Source organism: Gordionus sp. m RMFG-2023, chromosome 4, assembly GCF_954871325.1.
Source record: "Gordionus sp. m RMFG-2023 chromosome 4, tfGorSpeb1-WG-v2, whole genome shotgun sequence".
NCBI classification, from domain to species: domain Eukaryota; kingdom Metazoa; phylum Nematomorpha; class Gordioida; order Chordodea; family Parachordodidae; genus Gordionus; species Gordionus sp. m RMFG-2023.
In genome coordinates this window covers 8176619-8182974 of record NC_088778.1, presented here as the reverse complement: position 1 = coordinate 8182974, position 6356 = coordinate 8176619, and the positions used below count along the sequence as shown (strand labels likewise).

General features: G+C 26.9%; 1 long non-coding RNA gene across 1 annotated transcript; it reads right to left on the bottom strand.

Annotated features, from left to right (window-relative positions):
* Window positions 1-502: 502 nt before the first annotated feature.
* LOC135928503 (uncharacterized) lies at window positions 503-6356 on the bottom strand. Its single transcript, XR_010572359.1, has 3 exons — window positions 6292-6356; window positions 1175-1255; window positions 503-845 (listed from the first exon to the last, which is right to left on the bottom strand). It is a non-coding gene; the product is annotated as an uncharacterized LOC135928503 (long non-coding RNA).

The following is a 6356-nucleotide window of genomic DNA, read 5'->3' as shown; positions in this document are numbered from 1 at the left end:
TATTCTAATAATTTTGAACGTTCTTCTAATCTAACATAACGTTATTTATACCAGTGGCATAACGCCTTAGCTTTAGATATTTTAGTTTACCCCCCCCCCCCCTCTTAAAAAATATATTTAAAAAAATAATAAATTGAGGTGCTTAATTAAAAAATATTATGTACTTTTATTTTAATAAAGGGTTGCTTAAATGATAAAGATTTTAGGTTTGATCAATCTAATTTAGAGAAGCTGGGCAAGCTTTTCTCATATTCCTTCTGCCAATGATTTATAACTCCTTCATTAAATAGTGGTTCTATAATCAGTTTATATGTTTTTTTTGTGTTTTGATTATTAGAGATTGAAGAATTATCTAACTATTAAAGGCCATTTATGGATTTAGTTCAATAATATTCTTTTATTAGTATAATAATAATAATTTTCTTTTATTAGTATAATAATAATAATAAATCAGATTTATATATTAGATAACCAAAAACGAACACATAAAGGTTTGATTATAATAAATAATAATGATTCCACGTAAGCCCTCCATGTTGGTCATCAAAGCTATTTGTTTTATCCATATGGGGGAGGGTAATAAACGGGAGGGGGAGGGTAATAAACGGGAGGGGGAGGGTAATAAGGGCGAGGGTAATAAGGAGGGTAATAAGGACGAGGGTAACGACGATATGGTCTTCTGTATCTGCGACCACATCCATAATAACCACATCCATCATACCGGGCGTCCGCCCCGAGAAATATTAGCATCGAATCTTTTGAATTAGCGTCTCCTACATTGCCTCCAGCTGCCTCTTGGAAGGGAATTAAGCTGTTGAGGATAGTCATAAGAACTCCATAACTCACTAAGAATATTTGAATTCCAACGAATAAATTAAGTAATTTCATTTAAAATTTGATATTCAAAAAAAAGTTAAACAATTATTCTATCTTTTCAAAAAAAAAAATATTTAAAAAATAATTTGCAAGGAATTAGTCAACTTATTTGTTATACTTTAAGGTGAGTTAATTTCAAGGATAAGTAATTTCATTCTACCATGCCATAAATTACCTACACCCCCCCCCCCTTTTTACTTCTCCTCCTGTTTTTCAAATTATTTTAACGATTCATTCATTTATTTATTAATTTAAGGAAAAATTTCAAATGGAAAAGTTATTTTTAAATTTTAATGACTTGGCAAAATCTTCAAAAACAAAACGATGCTAGAAGATACATTTCACCTTGACATAATCCAAACGAGAGATTCCCCTTTACCTATCACGATTTCATAGGTATAAAAATAATTTAAAAATAAAATAACAAAATATTATAAAAAATTTTTGTCATTCACAAAAGTAAAAAAAAAAAATTATATATTGAAGAAGAAAAAAAGAAGACAATTAGTAAGATAATTTTGTTTACTAATTATGTTTACATTAAATAGATTATAATAAACTTTGTTAACTGGCGCTTAGTCAAATGTGGTTCGCAACGGTTCACGCGAATTCGTTGCTAAATTTTTACGATGTCTTACGAACCGGTATTCTAAATTAGAAGAAAACCAGTTCGAGCTAATCCAGTTCTTAAAATGTATGATTTAAAAAAAATATATAAATCCAATCGATGTGCAAATTGGAATTTAAAGCGAAGGCTCCCGTTGCATATAGGATTATTTAAAAATATCTTAAATTTTATAAAATTATTAAGGCTAGTGACTTACAAATTATTGACAATTTCTAATACATAAATTCAAATATAAATTAAATGATTTAATGTAAATGTTAGTGTCAATGTGTTATTTTTTTGAATTTAAATCATATTTGAGCACGTTTTTTTTTAATTTAAAAATTTAATTTTAATAGAAATGTATTTTATCATGTTTGGAATGCCTCTTACCCTATGAAATTCAGACGATTTTTCCCAGGAACTTAATATAATTTATATTTGTTTTTCCACAAATTTTTTATATAAATTTATAAATGACTCAAAGTTTAGGGGAAAAATTGTCTACAATTCTTAAGATATTCTAAGCATGTTGGAATATATTTCTAGTAAAATCAGATTCTTAAATTTAAAAGAAACGTGCTCAAATAATTATTTTAAAGTTGAAAAAATAATACATTGCCGAAACGCTAACATATATAATCGACGTATGAATTATTATAAAATAAAAGTCTCAAAAAGGAACTTAATAAAAAAAAAACATATTTTTTAAGTATTTCGAATTTGAAATGTAAATTTAAATTATATTTTAAAAAGGTTTTGAGAATATAGATTAAAATGCACAAAAATATTCTTTGTGTATATAAACTTACAAAGTATTCTAGCAAAAAATATGGTGTATTAAAAAATTTTAGAAAAAATATAATTAAGAGAAGCACTATAAATTTATAATCTGAAATTCACTTTTCAATGAAATCATTTTTTCATGATTTCATTAGTGTAAAGAAAAAAAAATAGAATTTTTTTAAAACATTATCAACCATAGAGACCTTATATAACATAGTTTGCAACCAGCAAGGAATATATCATAGCATCCTCATTATAAAAATCTAACAAATATTTAATTATTCCTTTAATAAAATTAAAAATAGATTCGGAAGGTATCTTCTGTAATAATATATAAAGATTTGTAAATGCCGCCTGATTAATCAAAAATCTTCAATTAATTTGAGTTATATTTGTTCTTCTTTTAGAATCATGCAATGATTTGATAAATCAAAAAAAAACCATTATTGTAAATTCCAGATATAAATAAAATATTTGATTACAAGTAGCTTTAAAAATAATTACTAAAATTTTCATCTAATTCTAAAATTCAACGAATAATTTGAATATTATTTGCCAACAAATTTCCGCTTTTCGTAAAATTTAATAAATCATAAATTTTCTAAATATTATTATTCATATACAATTAGACTATTCCGAATAGCAACATTTATTATTTGTATTCTTTTTGAATTTAATTACCAATCGAATGTCGAACGATCTACGATAAGCCTTAGTTATGTCCTACCAAAATTAGTATAGCTCCATTTGAAACGATTTTTAAAAACGGCTAACTCAATATTTTAGCCAAAAAAAATAATATTGCTTAAGCCTCGAGATTTCGTAAATGTATGCCCAAACCTTTGTGGGATCTATCGTCAGGCTTGCGTTATATTTTCTGGATGAAATATTGAGTTAGCCGTTTTTAAAAATCGGCTCAAATGGAGCTATTTTGCGTCACTTAACTGCAACACGTAGGCCCATTAATGAGTAATAACTCTATTCATCGGATAGCTAAAGCTTTTGTGTTCTTCATAAAAATATTATAATTACCATGATGAATTGTCATTTTCATTTATAATATACGAGAATCATCAGTTTTTGAATGATACTTTTATTATTAATATCTTAATTAATTTAAACCCGGGATTTTCAGCGATATAGGACTTTCATTTGACTTTCAGTGACAATATAATTTTTATTTCTATCTCTCCTCAGTTTTTAGCCAGAAGGGTCTAAACTTATAATTATTGCGCATTTTATTTTGCTTTTTTTAAAAAAAAAAAATTAAATTAATTTATTTGGGGTGCGTAATCGATTCGGTAAAGAATTACAATAAAAATTAATATAACGATGATAATCTCTTTTTTTGTCAAGTATTAAATTTATTCGAATTTATGATAACCAATATTTAGTCAGCCAAAAATTAAAATTATTTAATTAATTTTTTTTTAAAGAAAAAGACATCTAATTTGATAACTTAGAATAGGGCATTTTTGTTCCGACAAAATGATAGTATTTTTTTTAGCGTTTCAATTCTAGTTTAGAAATCTTTCAGGAACATTTTTGGAAAAAAAAACCATCCAATTTTTTAATTTATTTTTTATTATTAAACTGGTGTTATAAGTTAGTCAGGTCGTGTCAAAGTATACGATTAATCTAGAGGATTCTACCAATGACTCTAGATTTCAAGAGTTAAATCGGCCTTTTGTAAGGAATAATCGAACTCATATTATTGATTGATTCCTTATTAATATTAGAGTTTGAAGAAAAAATTTCAAAATATTTCTAATTTTAAATTTATGATTTTAACTCGATAGATTTTTTATGGCATGAAAATTACAAAAAATTTATTCATTAAAAAAGATATTTAAAAAAAAATTTTTTGGAACATTTTTTAGGTAAATTTTGATTAAATTTCTTTAATGATTTTTTTTTCCCACCCCGTTTTTTGTGAATAATAAATAAAAAATTTTTTATAAACAGAATTGAAAGAAAAAATACGATGAATTCTTTGACAATTCTCACTTTTATTGCTATAGTCTTCTCCTGCGCCTCAGGACAAGGTATGTTAGAATTTTTTTTATTATAATTGTAATAATATTTGGCGCGGAAATTTTTAAAGATTTGAATTTTCTGTTATTTTTTTTAAATGGGAATTTACTAATTTTATGTTTTTATAACACTAGCGATTCAAATGTTTTCTTTACCATATATAATTCTAAAGCTCTGAAGGATGTCCCTGAAAATAATAAAGTAGATGTAGTAGTTATAATAGATGCCCCAGAAATGTTAACCACTAGAACTTTCGCTAACGGAACAAAGAGTTTTGGGGTTTAAATTATATTTTGATATCCATCATTATATTATTCAATCATTTTTGCGAAAATTCAAACCAATCCAAAGCATGAGACATGTAAAGATATCTAATCCTGGTCTCTTAAAAAAAATTTTTACGGCCAGGATTAAGGCCAAAAATTGGTTTGGCTTTCTATTATAAAAAATCAATTTTTTTAAATAAGGTAATTTTATAATAATCTTATTTACATAATAATAAAGGACTTGGATGAGGCCGCTATACATACAGCGGAAATGACAGAAAGCATGGGCAAAAAGAGCCCAACTGGGTTCCCACCTCAAAAGGTGGTAAGTACTAAAGATGGAAACATCTTAGTTATCTCTTTTATCAACGGAAAATTCAGTTCCAAAATGATCGATGGAAGTAAATTATAAATAAATCTTTCTTTCCTTTGCTTTTTTGAAAAATATAATTAAATTATACTGTTTAAAATATAATAATTATTACCCTAACCAAACATAAAAACTTCAAAATTATTAGTAATTTTTTAAAAAAAATTACCATTAATCTTAAGCCTGAGAATGTTATATATATTTTTTTTTGAATCTTTTATATCGTATAAGTATGATGCAACTATTCAGTAACCCAAGGCAAATAATGCTATACAATTTAATCATGGACGTCTACACCCTATTCCTTGCCCCCCCCCCACCTAAGTCAATGAAACTATAATCCTCCTCAAAAATACCCCCCCCCCCTCCTACTTCAATGCTGATCTTATGTCATATCCCCTTTTGGAGTAGAAGACTTTAATTTAATACACTAAGTCATATGAGGTTTTTATTTCAAGTTATTATTGAACTTCATCGAATCCCTGTTAACTGGATGTTAAATTAGAATTATTGTTTTAGGGCGAGTAAGACACGGACAACGAAATACTAAACCATTTTGTTTCCTTTAATAATATTCATATAACTTATAATTTTTTTCCCCCATGGAAGTGCCATTTTCCTCAATCCAACTTTTTTATGATAAAAATCAAACAGAAAAATCGTTTTCGTCGAATCATCCGGTTATAAGATTTAAAATGAGGCAACTAAGCTATACATATAAAATTGTAGTCCCTTAATAATTTTTTTTCGAATAAAAAGAAAATCTTCCAAACAAGATGGACACAGCCATCAAAGCCGTACTCGATATGTTTAAAGGTTCCATGAAGAAGAAATTTTTGATAGTAATAGGGGGCCATGATTCTGTCAAAGATTCGGAAAAAGTTCATCAATTCGCCAAAGAACTCAGGGATAAAGGTATAACAAAACTTATTTATTTCAATGATTTAAGGATTTATGTAATTTGGTGCAGAAAATTATTAAAAAACTTCTTAGATGAGTTAAATCTACCACTTTCCGAAATAGGGAAAGGAATTACCATCTTTAGACTATCTTATAAACTAACTTACCCCCTCGGCCATATCATATAAAAAACAAATCTCAGCCAGCATTCCTTATTTAATTTTTTTTATATAATTCAAGGACATTTTTATCTTGTCACCGACCCTTATATTATACGGGTCGAGCTGTAAAACTTGATTAAAAAAATCCTCATCATCGCTGGTATTCTTGAAAAATAACGGTATTAAGATAGTTTGAGGTGGCTACAAATTTATATATTCCTTTCTAAAAAATCAAACCAAAAAATTTAGTAGAATGAATGATTCAAGGAAGAAAACTAAAAATAAATTTACTCGAGTCGGATTTGGCGGGATTATTTTTTGACACCGAACATAAGAATGAGCCGTTTCTGCAATTC